Source organism: Stegostoma tigrinum, chromosome 2, assembly GCF_030684315.1.
Source record: "Stegostoma tigrinum isolate sSteTig4 chromosome 2, sSteTig4.hap1, whole genome shotgun sequence".
In the NCBI taxonomy this organism is placed as follows: domain Eukaryota; kingdom Metazoa; phylum Chordata; class Chondrichthyes; order Orectolobiformes; family Stegostomatidae; genus Stegostoma; species Stegostoma tigrinum.
In genome coordinates, this window is record NC_081355.1 from 120,205,400 (window position 1) to 120,219,563 (window position 14,164).

General features: G+C 42.7%; 1 protein-coding gene across 7 annotated transcripts in view; it reads left to right on the forward strand.

Annotated features, from left to right (window-relative positions):
* LOC125462689 (sickle tail protein-like) overlaps positions 1-14,164 on the forward strand; it is a 614,365-nt gene that overhangs the window by 173,518 nt on the left and 426,683 nt on the right. The gene's annotated exons all lie outside the window — the stretch shown is intronic.

A 14,164-nucleotide genomic window follows, 5' to 3' on the forward strand; every position in this document is an offset into this window, starting at 1 on the left:
ATTATCCCAGTTTATCTGGTCTTGCTTTATAGCTGAAATGCGCCAGTCTAGGCAACTTTCTGGTTACTCTCCTCTTCACCCTCTCCAGTACATTCACATCCTATCTACGGTGTGTCAGCCAAAAGTTGTATACATTATTCCAGCAGGGGTGTAACTAACATCTTGTACAGTTTCATTATAACCTCATTGCTTTTGTATTCTGTGCCTAACAATTAAAGGTAAGTATTCCGTATGTCTTTCAAACCACCTTATCTACAAGAATCTGTGGAGATGTACACCAGTGTCTCTCTGTCCCTTTGTATTTCTTGATGTCTGTCATTTATTCTGTACTTCCTTGCCTTTGTCATCCTACCAAAATGCATTATTTCTCAATTTTCAGGAATAAATTTCATTTGCCACTGTTCAGCCCATCTGACCAGCCTGTCTCTATCATTCCATAGTCCATAGCCTTTATCCTGGCTTTTTACCACGCTACCAATTTTTGCGTCACTTGTGAATTTACTGATCAAAGCTCCTACATTGATATCTAGATTGTTACAGTACGCAAGAAACAGCAAGGAGCCCAGCACCTGCAGTGCTCCATTGGACATACAGTTTCTAATCTCAAAAATAACCTTCAGTCATCACCCTCGGCTTCTGCCGCTAAACCAACCTTGCACCAACTTTGCTAAATTGTGCTGGATCCTGTGGGCTGTTAGTTTCTTGGCCAGCCTCTCATTTAAGACCTTAACCAAAATCTTACTGAAGTCCATGCAGGCCACATTCACTGCTGTACTCTCATCCACATACAGTGTCAACTCCTCAAAAAATTTAATGAAAACTGTCAGATGTGATCTCCCCTGACACCCATGTTGACTATCATTGATTAATCTTTGTCTTTCTAAGTGCAGTTTAATTCTGTTCCTCAGAAATTTTCCCAGTCATTTCCCGACCACAGATGTTAGACTCACTAGTCTACAAGTTGCCTGGTTTATCTGAAATAATGGCATCAGATTAGCTGTCCTGCAGTCCTCTGACACCTCTGCTGTGTCCAGAGAAAATTCATGTCATAGGTCCTATTAGCTCCTCACTTGCCTTCAAAAGCAGCCTGGGATGCATCTCACTAGGCTTAGGGACCTATCCAATTTTAAGCTCATTAAAACCATTAATACCTCCTCCTTCTCAATTGTAATTTGTTCACATTTATCACACTATTTTTGCATTATTTCTACATCTACGCTGTTCTCTCCACTGTAAATATAAATGTAACGTGTCATTTAGAACCTCGCCTGTCTTCCAGTTCAACCCACAATTTGCCACTTTCATCCGTGATGGATTCCTCTCTTTCCCCGGTTATCCCCTTGCTCTTAAGATTAAAAATATAACTTGGATTTTCCTTTATTTTACCTGCCACAGTTTCTGAATGTCTCCTTTTTCCTTTGCTAATTTCACTAAGTAACTTCCTGCCCTTTCTATATGCCTTTAGGGTTTCTGGTGTTCTAAACTCTTACAACAAGCTTCCTACTTTTTCCCTCATCCAATCCTGTGCATCTCTTGATATCTAGTGTTATGAACCAGACCAAACCCCCTCAAAACATGTCAAGGAGATAGAGTAGACCCTAAATTTTCTCATATTTTAAAGGCAAGTGCCAGGCATTGGTCAAACTATCAGGCTTAAAGCAAAACACATTTTATTCATATACCTTAGTTAAAATACAGACAAAATAAAATAAACGGATTGCCTTAACTGTATCGAAATCCTTAACAAAATAATAAACTTCTCATTAACTGTTCCAATATTGTAACACCCCATGAGCACACGCTTGGCAAAGGCAAATTCAGTAAAACAGTCTCACATACCATTCTCACAGTAGGAAGAGAACCCCAGCTTCTAGCTGTAACAGAGAGTGGAATAAGAACTTCCACATCCAATTTCAAGACACCAGCAGCTGTTACTGAAAGCTAAACTAAAAGCTCTAGTGATGTGGGAGCTTGACCCCACTTATTCAGGCTGCTTCTATTGTTCCAACTTTTAAAAAAAACCAAGACCTCTCGAATTGTTTACTTTATTGGCTTGGAGCAGCCCATTTGTCACCTTTGCATTAACCTCTCTTCATTCAAAAAAAAATGGACAAAATATAACCCTTAAAGCCATAGTATCCTCACACTAGGGTTCTCTGGAATTTTTAGCCACACTCTTTACCTTTACCGGAACATGTTAGCTCTACACTTGTGCTATTTACTTTTTGAAAGTCTCCCGTGTCTTGGATATAGATTTTCCTACAAGCAGCTCGCAGTCCACTTTTGGCATTTTCATTCCTTCCCCCAAATAAAAAACCCCTTATTTCTGGTTAATCTTTGTCCTTTTCCATGACTACCTTATTCACACTGATTTATGGCCACCATCCACAAAATACTCTTCCATTGACATTTCTGCCACTTGCCTGACCACAGTCCCTAAAATTATGAACAATGTTGCCATTTCTTGCAGGACTTTCACATTTTGTCAATCCCAGTTAATGAGAGGGAAAATGAAATTTTCTTGAGAACCTTATTATTTTTATACTTCTCTTAGATTTGCTTACATATCTGTTCTCTAACTATTACTTACCTCTTACTATTTGACAGCAGGCAGAGGGAAATCTGAGAAAACAGTTCCACCATCTTTGTTCACAAGATTTGTTGGTTCTTGTTGATCTGAAGATTTCTTCTTGACTTTTCTTTTTGTAAATAATTCCACTGTTTTGTGACTGATTCATTTATGAAAGGTCTCTTGCCTATTCAATTCAAAGCCACAACTTGCAGCATTAACTGAAAGGAAGATTTTCACATTTTCTTTAGATTTAAAGTGGCTTTCTGCAGACCTGGTTTCTCTTCTAATCTGATTAGTTTCTCTCTGTATTCACAGCCCAAAATGTTCAGCTAGCTGGCAACCAATAATGTTGTTAGCAGGCAGTGAACCTTTGTCAAAGGAATCATAGAATCCTGACAGTACAGAAAGAAGCCATTCACCCCATCAAGTCTGCATAAACCCTTTGAAAAGCATCCCAACCAGACCCAGAAGCAATTCCAGCCCCCATCCTATTCAATCAGCCCCATATTTACCATGGATAACACATACAGCCTACACGTCCCCAGACATTACAAAAGATTTTAGATAGCCAATCCACCAAACTTGCACATCTATGGACTGTGGGAAGAAATTAGAGCATCCAGACAAAATCAACACAGACACAGAGAGAATGTGTAACCTCCACACAGAGAGTTGCCCAAGGGTGGAATTGAGCTCCAGTCCCAAGTGTTGTGAGGCAGCAGCACTAACCACTGAGCCACTATTGTGGACTTGTAGTACTGACCAATCAGCTTTATAAACAACCCTGTGGCTCCAGTTTTTCAACAGGTATCAAATACATTACTTGCAAAACAGGTAGCCATCCTTGCAAATCCTTAGTTTTAAACCGTTTCTTCTCATTTAAGTCCACAATTTTAAGAAAGTACAAAAATAAAAATATACATTGTTGTGCTTTTTTATTTGTCTGCATCAGGTGCAACAATCCTGGGTGAATCTCCTCCAAGACTCACGTCAATACCAAAATTTCTAAAAGAAGCCTTCAGAATGTCCTTGTAGCATTTGCTTTGACTACCATGAGAGCACAGGAATTTGCTTCGTAAATGAGTGTCAGGCATTCTGACCACATGACCAGCACAATTTAGCTGCGATAGTTTCAATATAGTGTGGATGCTTGGCAGGGCTGCTCAAGTGAGCATCTCAGTAACTGGTATTCTGTCCTGCCATCTAATTTTCATGGAGCTATGTAACTTCTAGATGAAACTCAAGTGAATGTAGATGCGTTTCTTGGCATGATGATTGTACACGGGCCAAGTATTGCGTGCTCAGAGCAGAGTAAACTGACTGGTGCAGTTTTCTTTATGCTTATCACAAGGCTGAGGTTGTCACATGCACTGAAGATCAAATTCATGCTATGTTGAGACCTGGATGCTGATTCGTGGACGTGCAGTCATCGACAAACAGGAAATTGCAAAGCGTGTCCTGGGAGTCCTTGGCCTTTGCCTGGAGTATTCTCAGATTTAATAGCTTCCTGTCAATGTAATATCTGATTTCGATGTCAGCATCAGAGAGCATGACAGAGAAAAACATACTGAAGAAAGTTAATGCTAGCGTGCTGTTTAACTTTTTCAGTGACTGAAGCATGGATCGGAATATTCACCAACATTCAGGACATGCATGAGCAAGCTGTCGAGGAACTGCCCAATTGTTAAGATGAATTTCTCAAGGCTGCCAAATTTTTCATAACTTCGACAGTCCCTCATGCTGACTGTGTCAAATATTTTGGTTAAGTCAACCCATGTGGTGCAGAGGTCCACATTCTGTAATTAGCAATTTTCATGGAGCTATGTAACTTCGAACACATGTCAGTGGTTTCTCAGCCTTTTCAAAAACCACGCTGACTCTCTGATTATTGACCAAAACAGGCAGCAAATTCCAGCCACACGCCACCCTGGGTTAAAAAGCTTTTTCCTCAAGTCCCCTTTAATTCTTCTACCAATGCTCCTGCTGGTTGATCTCTCAACTTGCAGTCTTTAGTGCCTACTCTTTCTAGGCTGTTCATTGTTTTGTACAACCCAGCTGAGTCATCCCTCCGCTTCCTCCGTTCCAAGGAAAACAACTCCAGCTTCTACAATCTTTTCTCATTTTCCTCATTTGCAGTATTCATGCCATGGCATCAGTCATCTTTGTTCCTTTTCAGCAGAGCCTTGGCTTTATATCTCAACTGACAGATACTTGCAATCGTGCTTCATTTTCTCTTTACTGCCTGAAGTGTAGACTTGAATTGAATGAAATTTGAACCTTCACATCTCTGACTCAAACAAAACTCTTCTTACCCTAGTAGAAAATAGAAAACAATACAAGTAATTAACTAAACATCTGCATTATTGAGAGGAAGGTTTCCTACTTGCAGGACCCATTTCCATATGTGTCTCAACAATGTTTCCACTTACTAAACAAATTTACCTTATGCCTTATATCTAAACTTGCACCTTTCTCTGTGTTTCTTTCATCCAATTTTGTGCCTTCTCTTAACTCGTTTTGTTCTTGAGTCAGACATACTACCTGCTTAACCCAATTCCCATTAAATTGTCAAACACCGACTCCCTTTCCTAGCCCCATGCTAGGTGACATTGTATATCCACTAAAGTACAGTTCTCTTCCCTTCATCACTCATCTTAAAAAGTACAACATTCTTGACTCCACTTCGCTTCGATCCTGTTTCTGTCTTCTTTCATGCCTTCTCATGTTGGTTTAGGCTTCAATTTTTATGCCTTTGTAAAGTTCTTTGCAACATGGGTTCACCATGGAATATAAATGTAACTTCAGATAATAGAATCTTTTGCCACAATGAATGGTTGAGGTTGAGACTATGCAATTGTAGAGAAGGCTTGATACTTATTTTAAGTAGTTTTGTCTATTGGAACCTGTAGACAGTGCTAGTTGCATTGAGTTTTTTGTCCGGTTTATTGTTGTGTGGCCAAGTGAGATTTTTTGCTGTATCTTACAAATCCCACATCATTAAGTAGCTTACTCAGCCCTACACCATCCCTCATATCTGATTCTATCCCCATCTAATAATTACCTGCTGTTCCTGGATATCTGCTGAAAAACCAGCATTCCTGGCAGCTGCATTATCGTTAAGAGGTCACTGTTCACCCCAATGGGCAAACCTCGGCAGGCAGCTGTTGCCCATCACAAGCAACATAATGGCACAGGAGCCTTAAAGGTCGCTACTCACAGCATATCTGGCATGGACGGCAAACCTTGAATATATAACACCATGCTTTCACACAGTCACTGTTTAACCACCATATCTCAGCAGATTAAATCCAGAGATAATGGGAACTGCAGAGGCTGGAGAATCCAAGATAATAAAATGTGAAGCTGGATGAATACAGCAGGCCAAGTGGCATCTCAGGAGCACAAAAGCTGACGTTTCGGGCCTAGACCCTTCATCAGAGAGGGGGATGGGGAGAGGGTTCTGGATTAAATGGGGAGAGAGGGGGAGGTGGATCGAAGATGGAGAGAAAAGAACATATGTGGAGAGGAGAGTATAGGTGGGGAGGTAGGGAGGGGATAGGTTAGTCCAGGGAAGACGGACAGGACAAGGAGGTGGGATGAGGTTAGTAGGTAGGAAATGGAGGTGCGGCTTGAGGTGGGAGGAAGGGATGGGTGAGAGGAAGAACAGGTTAGGGAGGCAGAGACAGGCTGGGCTCGTTTTGGGATGCAGTCGGGGAAGGGGATGAGCTGGGCTGGTTTTGGGATGCGGTGGGGGGAGGGGAGATTTTGAAGCTGCCGAAGTCCACATTGATACCATTGGGCTGCAGGGTACCCAGCCTGCCTCTGCCTCCCTAACCTGTTCTTCCTCTCACCCATCCCTTTCTCCCACCTCAAGCCGCACCTCCATTTCCTACCTACCAAACTCATCCCACCTCCTTGACCTGTCCATCTTCCCTGGACTGACCTATCCTCTCCCTACCTCCCCACCTATACTCTCCTCTCCACCTATCTTCTTTCCTCTCCATCTTCGGTCTGCCTCCCCTTCTCTCCCTATTTATTCCAGAACCCTCTCCCCATCCCCCTCTCTGATGAAGGGTCTAGGCCCAAAACGTCAGCTATTGTGATCCTGAGATGCTGCTTGGCCTGCTGTGTTCATCCAGCTTCACATTTTGTTATCTTAGATTAAATCCAGGGCAACTTCCAGTATCAGTTCAGGGGTTTGGGCACAACCAGTCAACCACATTGGGCAGTTTGGGGTCTTTCCTCAACAGTCCAGGGAATCGCCACTGCCAACCTTGTGGGAAATCAGTTGGGAGCTGGACAGAGTGCAGTCAGGGCTGCCATTATTTGGGATGATCCATCCAAGTCAATCAAGGGGTTGGGTCATGATCAATCCTGCCAGTCAATCCACTCAATCACACTTAACTATATCACGGGCCGTTGCAGTGGGACAGAATCTGGGGAAATTAGTTATGAAGATAGGGACAGCAAGTTGGAATGGAGGGGATAATAATTTTGAAAGGGCGCAATTCAAAGGGGTGAGATGTCACAACATAGGAGGAAAAGTGGTAATATAGTAGAGTGGTGGTCATCGACTACCCTGACTTTAATGGGGGCCAGTGCATTACTATGCCTAGCATGACAACATGGTATGCCGAGGGCACAAGGATAAAATGGGGAGATGGGTAGTTAGACAGGTTGATCCAGAATGTGAGGAATTGCAAAACCAATGGGATTGACGGAGAAGGCTACCAAGAAGCAAATGGAGATTCTCTAAGTGTTAGAGGCTGAACCTGAGATTCATGGTGTGAAACAAGATGTACAATGGAGCTCCAAATGGCTGCAACCAACCCTAAGAGAAGGGACTGTTTCATTTTGACAACTGGAGGAAGTGTGCTTTGCTTCGGAACAATATGATGCCTTCAAATGGCAATAGCATTAAGCATACACCCAAACAGTACAGGTGAAAGAAATCTGTGAACATTAAATGCTGTATGTGAACCTTTGATTTTAACCTGCTATGTGGACTACATCCCCTCAGGGGAGGCAATGGCCTAGTGGTATTGTTGCTGGACTGTTAATCCAGAGACCCAAATAGTGTTCTGTGGACCTGGGTTCGAATCCTGCTATGGCAGATGGTGGAATTTGAATTCAATAAATATCTGGAATTAAGAATCTAATGATAGCCATGAATCCATTGCTGATTGTCAGAAAAGACCATTGGGTTCACTAATGTCTTTTAGGGAAGGAAATTGCCATCCTTACCTGGTCTAGCCTACAGAGATAATGGGAACTGCAGATGCTGGAGAATCCAAGACAATAAAATGTGACGCTGGAAGAACACAGCAGGCCAAGCAGCATCCCAGGAGCACAAAAGCTGACGTTTTGGGCCTAGACCCTTAATCAGAGGGGTGACTTCAGACTCACAGCAATGTGGTTGATTCTGAACTGCCCTCTGGGCAATTAGGGATGAGCAATAATTGCTGTCTGGTCAGTGTTGCCTTCATCCCATGAATGAATAAAAATAAACAATTCCTGGTTCAATGTACTCTTGACCTCAGGTACTGTCCTGTATCATGTGTGTTGCTGAGCACCAGTGACTAGAGTGATGGAGTATAGGTTTGTGTGTATATCTGGCAGGTACTGAGCGGCCTGTACCTAGGTTTCTATAGCAGCCATCGAGGAGGCGATGGCTTAGTTGTGTTATCATTGGACTATTAACCCAGAGACTGGATTATGTTCTGGGGACGTGGGTTCAAATGCTGCCAAGTCAGATGGCAGAAACTGAATTCAATAAAAATATGGAATCAAGAGTCTAATGACCATTATCAATTATTAGAAAAGAAATGTCTTGTTCAGTAATATCTTTGAGGGAAGGCATTTGCTCTCCTCATCTGGTCTGGCCTACATATTCTCCAGTTCTCGTCTCCCCCACAAGAGGAAATTTCCCCCAACATTAGCTGCATCAAGTCCCTTCAGGATAGAAATATATTAAATGAGAGCAGTTGTAGACTATTTGGTCCTTTAAGCCTGATCCAACATTCAATATATATATAGATAGCTTATCATCGAACTCAGTACCCCGTTCCTGCTTTCTCCCCATACTCTTTGATCCCCTTAATGCTAAGAACTATATCAAACATCTTTTTCAAAACATTCCCTGTTTTGGTCTCGGAGATAATGAGAACTGCAGATGCTGAAGAATCCTAGATAATAAAGTGTGAAGCTGGATGAACACAGCAGGCCAAGCAGCATCTCAGGAGCACATAAGCTGACGTTTCGGGCCTAGACCCTTCATCAGAGCCTCTGATGAAGGGTCTAGGCCCGAAACATCAGCTTTTGTGCTCCTGAGATGCTGCTTGGCCTGCTGTGTTCATCCAGCTTCACACTTTCTGTTGCAGAGAATTCCACAGGCTCAGCACTCTCTGGATGAAGGGATTTCTCCTCATCTCAGTCCTAAACTACCTACCCATATTCTTGGGTTATGAAGACAGTTGAGGATTGAGGACTTGTGCTCCCTAGAGTTCATAAGTATGAGAAGTGATCTTAGTGAACACAAAACATTTTTACAGGACCATGTAGGGTATAGATCAGATATTTCCCTGGGTTGTGTTGAGAATCAGAGACATAATCTCGGATTAAGGGGTAGACCATCTAACACTGAAATGAGGAACAGCTTCTTCATTTAGTGGGTGATGAATGTTTAGAGTTCTCTGTCCAAAAGGACTCTGGAGTCTCAATTATTTGTGTATGTTTAATGACACCACCGAATAGAGAGAGTCCTGGAAAATGGTCTTGAGGTAGATAGGGACATAGAGTGATTGAAAACAAGTAAGCTGTTTTAAGGGCTTAGATGATGTGGAGTTTCTTAAATGTGCTCAAGGAAGTTTTCTTTATTAATTCATAGACGTACCTACTAGAGAAGGAGAAAAACATGACTTTTGCTTAAGAAATAAGGCAGGGCAAATGACAGAAGTGTTAGTTGGGGAGCACTTTGGGATTAGTGATCATAACTATTATTTTAAAAATAGTTATGAGGTAGGATAGGCCTTGTTAAAGTTCTTAATTGGAGTAAGGCAAATGTTCATGGCACCAGACAGAGCTTTCAAGAGTTCATTGGAATAGACTGTTCACAGGATGACTGGCAAGTGGGAGACTTTTGAAAGTGAGAGTACAAAGGCATTATGCCTCTGTTAGAGTAAAGGGTAAGGCTGGTAAGAGTGGGGAACAATTAATGACTAAAGATAGTGAGACAAAATACAGGAACGAGATAGAGATCTTAGTGACGTGGTGTAAAGAGAACAATCTCTCCCTCAACATCGGCAAAACTAAAGATTAGATTAGAATAGACTAGATTCCCTACAGTGTGGAAACAGGCCCTTCGGCCCAACAAGTCTACACCGCCCCTTGAAGCATCCCACCCAGAACCATCCCCCATAACCCACACACCCCTGAACACTACGGGCAATTTAGCATGGCCAATCCACCTAGCCTGCACATCTTTGGACTAAAGAGCTGATCATTGACTTTAGGAAGCAAGGAGGAGGGCATGGCCGTATCTACATCAATGGATCTGAGGGGGAAATGGTCAAAAGCATCAAGTTCCTAGGTGTGACGATCGCCAACAATCTGTCCTAGGCCACTCAGGCTGATGCGATGGTCAAGAAGGCATAACAATTCCTCTTCTTCCTCAGTATGTCCATAAGGCTCCTTACCAACTTCTACAGCTACACTACAGAAGGCATATTTTCTGGATACATTATGGCTTGGCATAGCAACTGCACTGCCCAAGACCGTAAGAAACCACAGAAAGTTGTTAACACAGCCCAGGCACTCACGTAAACCAACCTTCCACCGACTGACTCCATCTACACTTCTTGCTGCCTCAAAAAGGTAGCTAACATGATCAAAGACCCCTTACACCCTGGTTATAATCTCTTCTGACCTGTTTTGTCAGGCCAGAAGATACAAATGCTTAAATACATGTGCCAATAGGTTCAAGGACAGTTTCTTCCCTGCTGCTATTAGACTGCTGAAGGGACCTCTCAAATTTCAAATCTAATGTTGACCTTGCTCTTTGTGCACATTCTTTGCAACCATGACTTTATTTTCTTCACTCTGTTCAATTATCCTCTGATCTTGGTGTGTTATGATCTGTCTGTACTACACGCAAAACAAAACTTTTCACTGTACTGAGGTACATGTAAAAATAATAAATCAAATCAAAATATTGAGGCAAAAATCTAGTCAAGAATAAGAAGGAGTCATATGTTAGATGTCGAAAACTGACATCAAGTGAATCACTTGAAGAGAATAAGGTGTGTGGGGCCATTTCTAAGAGGGAAATCAGGACGGCAAAATGAGGATATGAAATAGCCTTGGCAGAAAAGGTTAAGGATAATTCAAAGAGATTCTACAAGTACTTTAAGAGCAAAAGAGCAAACAGGGCTCTTAAAGATCAACAAGGTCATCTATGTGTGGAACCACAGGAGATTGGAGAGATACTAATCAAATATTTCAGATCAGTTTTTACTTTGGAGAAAGAAATAGAGACCAGGGAACTTGGGGAAATAAATATTGATGTCTTGAAGACAGTTCACATTGCAGGTGAGGCAATGCTGGAGGTCTTAAAAAACAGAAAGGCGAATGAATCTCCAGGAACTGATCAAGTGTATCAAAGCATTTGATATGTGGAGTGGGCTTGATGGGCTGAATGGTCTTCTCCTGTTGCTATGAAATTGTCCAAAATGCGCTCTGTGAACTCATTTTTCAGGCAACATCTACCAATCTGATTTGTCCAATGTACAACTTGATTAATGTAACTCAGGATTACAATAATACCTTTCTGACGTGATACATTTATTTCTTCACAAATGATGCTCTGAGAGAAGAAAGTCTTCTTCATTCACATCTTGAATGAGAAGCGCTTTACTTTTAAACCGTGTCTTTTTGTTCTGGATTCCCCCTATAAGGCAAAACATCCTTTCAGCATCTACCTTGTTTTAACCAGTTCAGCATCATTTATGATTCAATGAAGTCTCATTATTTCTTTCTTTTAAATTCAAATGAGTGTAAACGCAAACTGCTCAATCGTTTCTCATGAAACAATCCCTTCATCTCAGGAAGCCTAATGAATCTTCTCTGAGTTGTTTCAAATGTAACTACCTCCCTCAAGTACGGAGCCAAAATTGCACACATTGTTCCGGTGGCCTTCTCAAAAGCTAATGGCATTTTTGTAGTTCACATGTGGGACTGCGGGCGTTTCTGGCCATGTCAGTATTTATTGCCTGTCCTCGTTGCCCATGAGAAGGTGGTGGTGAGCTGCCTTCTTGAACGTGCAGTCCATGTGCTGTAGGTAGTTCCACAATCCCTGTAGCAAGTGAATTCCAGGATTTTGACCCAAAAAATTTAATAAGTGTTCAGCTAAATGTTTAGCTAAATGCTCAAATTGTGACCACTAACAAACTAACCAATCGATAAAAACACAAAACCAATGAATGCAATACTTTGGTGACAGTAAGCACTAAATACTTATCCTGAGTTAAAATAAATATTTATTAGGTTCCATTCTTCAGGCAGGTTGTGATGTTGCATCTTCAATATTGTTCTTTATAGTTTTGAAATATGTTTTGTCGTATTCTTACCACGATTGCACTGTATTTATGCTCTTTGAGTCTCTTAAAATGCTCACTTACTAATTACTGTAGCTCCTTCATTTAAATTTTGCAGCATTTCCTTTCTCCACCTGCATCTAATTCCCACACTGATTAAATTCCTGTTGCTACTTTGTTTTGAAGATACCACCCATAGAATATATATTCTTGTCAGCTAATGACTTGAGCTCCCAATATGCAGGAATACACTTCTTTTGAGATTCAAAGTAGCCCTTTGTAACACTGTTTTCCCTTTATCAATGCTCAATTGTGTTAAATATGAAACTTTAAGGGTTCTGAGAAAGGGTAGCCAGACCTGAAACGTTAACTCTGATTTCTGTACACAGGTGCTGTGCTGCCAGACCTGCTGAGCTTTTCCAGCAAATTCTGTGTTTGTTCCTGATTTGCAGCATCCACAGCTCTTCGTTTTATGACACATTAAGGCGTTTAGATGGCCAAAAAATGTTGATGACCCATTTTATATTTAGAGCTGCAGGGACTCGACAGACCATTGGCCCACTTGTTAGTGGCTCTGCTGTTTCTCCCAACCCACTTCATCTAACCTTGAAGTTTGACCTGAGATAATGGGAACTGCAGATGCTGGACAATCCAAGATAACAAAGTGTGGAGCTGGATGAACACAGCAGGCCAAGCAGCATCTCAGGATCACAAATGCTGACGTTTCGGGCCTAGACTCTTCATCAGAGAGGGGGATGGGGAGAGGGTTCTGAAATAAATAGGGAGAGAGGGGGAGGTGGACCGAAGATGGAGGGAAAAGAAGGTAGGTGGAGAGGAAACTATAGGTGGGGAGGTAGGGAGAGGATAGGTCAGTCCAGGGAGGACGGACAGGTCAGGGAGGCGGGATGAGCTTAGTAGGTAGGAAATAGAGGTGCGGCTACAACGCATCATCCTCTGACACTTCCGCCATCTACCATCCAACCCCACTACCCAAGACATTTTTCCATCCCCACCCTTGTCTGCCTTCCGGAGAGACCACTCTCTCCATGACTTCCTTGTCCGCTCCACACTCCCCTCCAAACCCACCACACCCGGCACCTTCACCTGCATTCGCAGGAAGTGCTACACTTGTCCCCACACCTACTCCCTCACCCCCATCCCAGGCCCCAAGATGACTTTCCATTTTAAGCAGATGTTCACCTGCACATCTGCCAATGTGGTATACTGTATCCGCTGTACTTGTTGTGGCATCCTCTACATTGGGGGAACCAAGCGGAGGCTTGGGGACCGCTTTGCAGATCACCTCCGCTCGGTTCGCAATAAACAACTGCACCTCCCAGTCACAAACCATTTTAACTCCCTCTCCCATTCCTTACATGACGTGTCCATCCTGGGCCTCCTGTAGTGCCGCAATGATGCCACCCGAAGGTTGCAGGAACAGCATCTCATATTCCGCTTGGGAACCCTGCAGCCCAATGGTATCAATGTGGACTTCACCAGCTTCAAAATCTCCCCTTCCCCCAATGCATCCCAAAACCAGCCCTGCTCGTTCCCTCCACCCACTGCATCCCAAAACCAGCCCAGCTTGTCCCCGCCTCCTTAACCTGTTCTGCATCTCACCTATCCCCTCCTCCCACCTCAAGCCGCACCTCCATTTCCTACCTACTAACCTCATCCCACCTCCTTGACCTGTCCGTCCTCCCTGGACTGACCTATCCCCTCCCTACCTCCCCACCTATACTCTCCTCTCCACCTATCTTCTTTTCTCTTCATCTTAGGTCCGCCTCCCCCTTTCTCCTTATTTATTCCAGAATCCTCTCCACATCCCCCCCTCTGATGAAGGGTCTAGGCCCGAAACGTCAGCTTTTGTGCTCCTGAGATGCTGGTTGGTCTACTGTGTTCATCCAGCTTCACACTTTATTATCTTGAAGTTTGACCTATTGTTTTAGAACTGTCTTCCTATGTTACTAGCATTGGCTTGTTCTGGAATTAAATTTTAGCA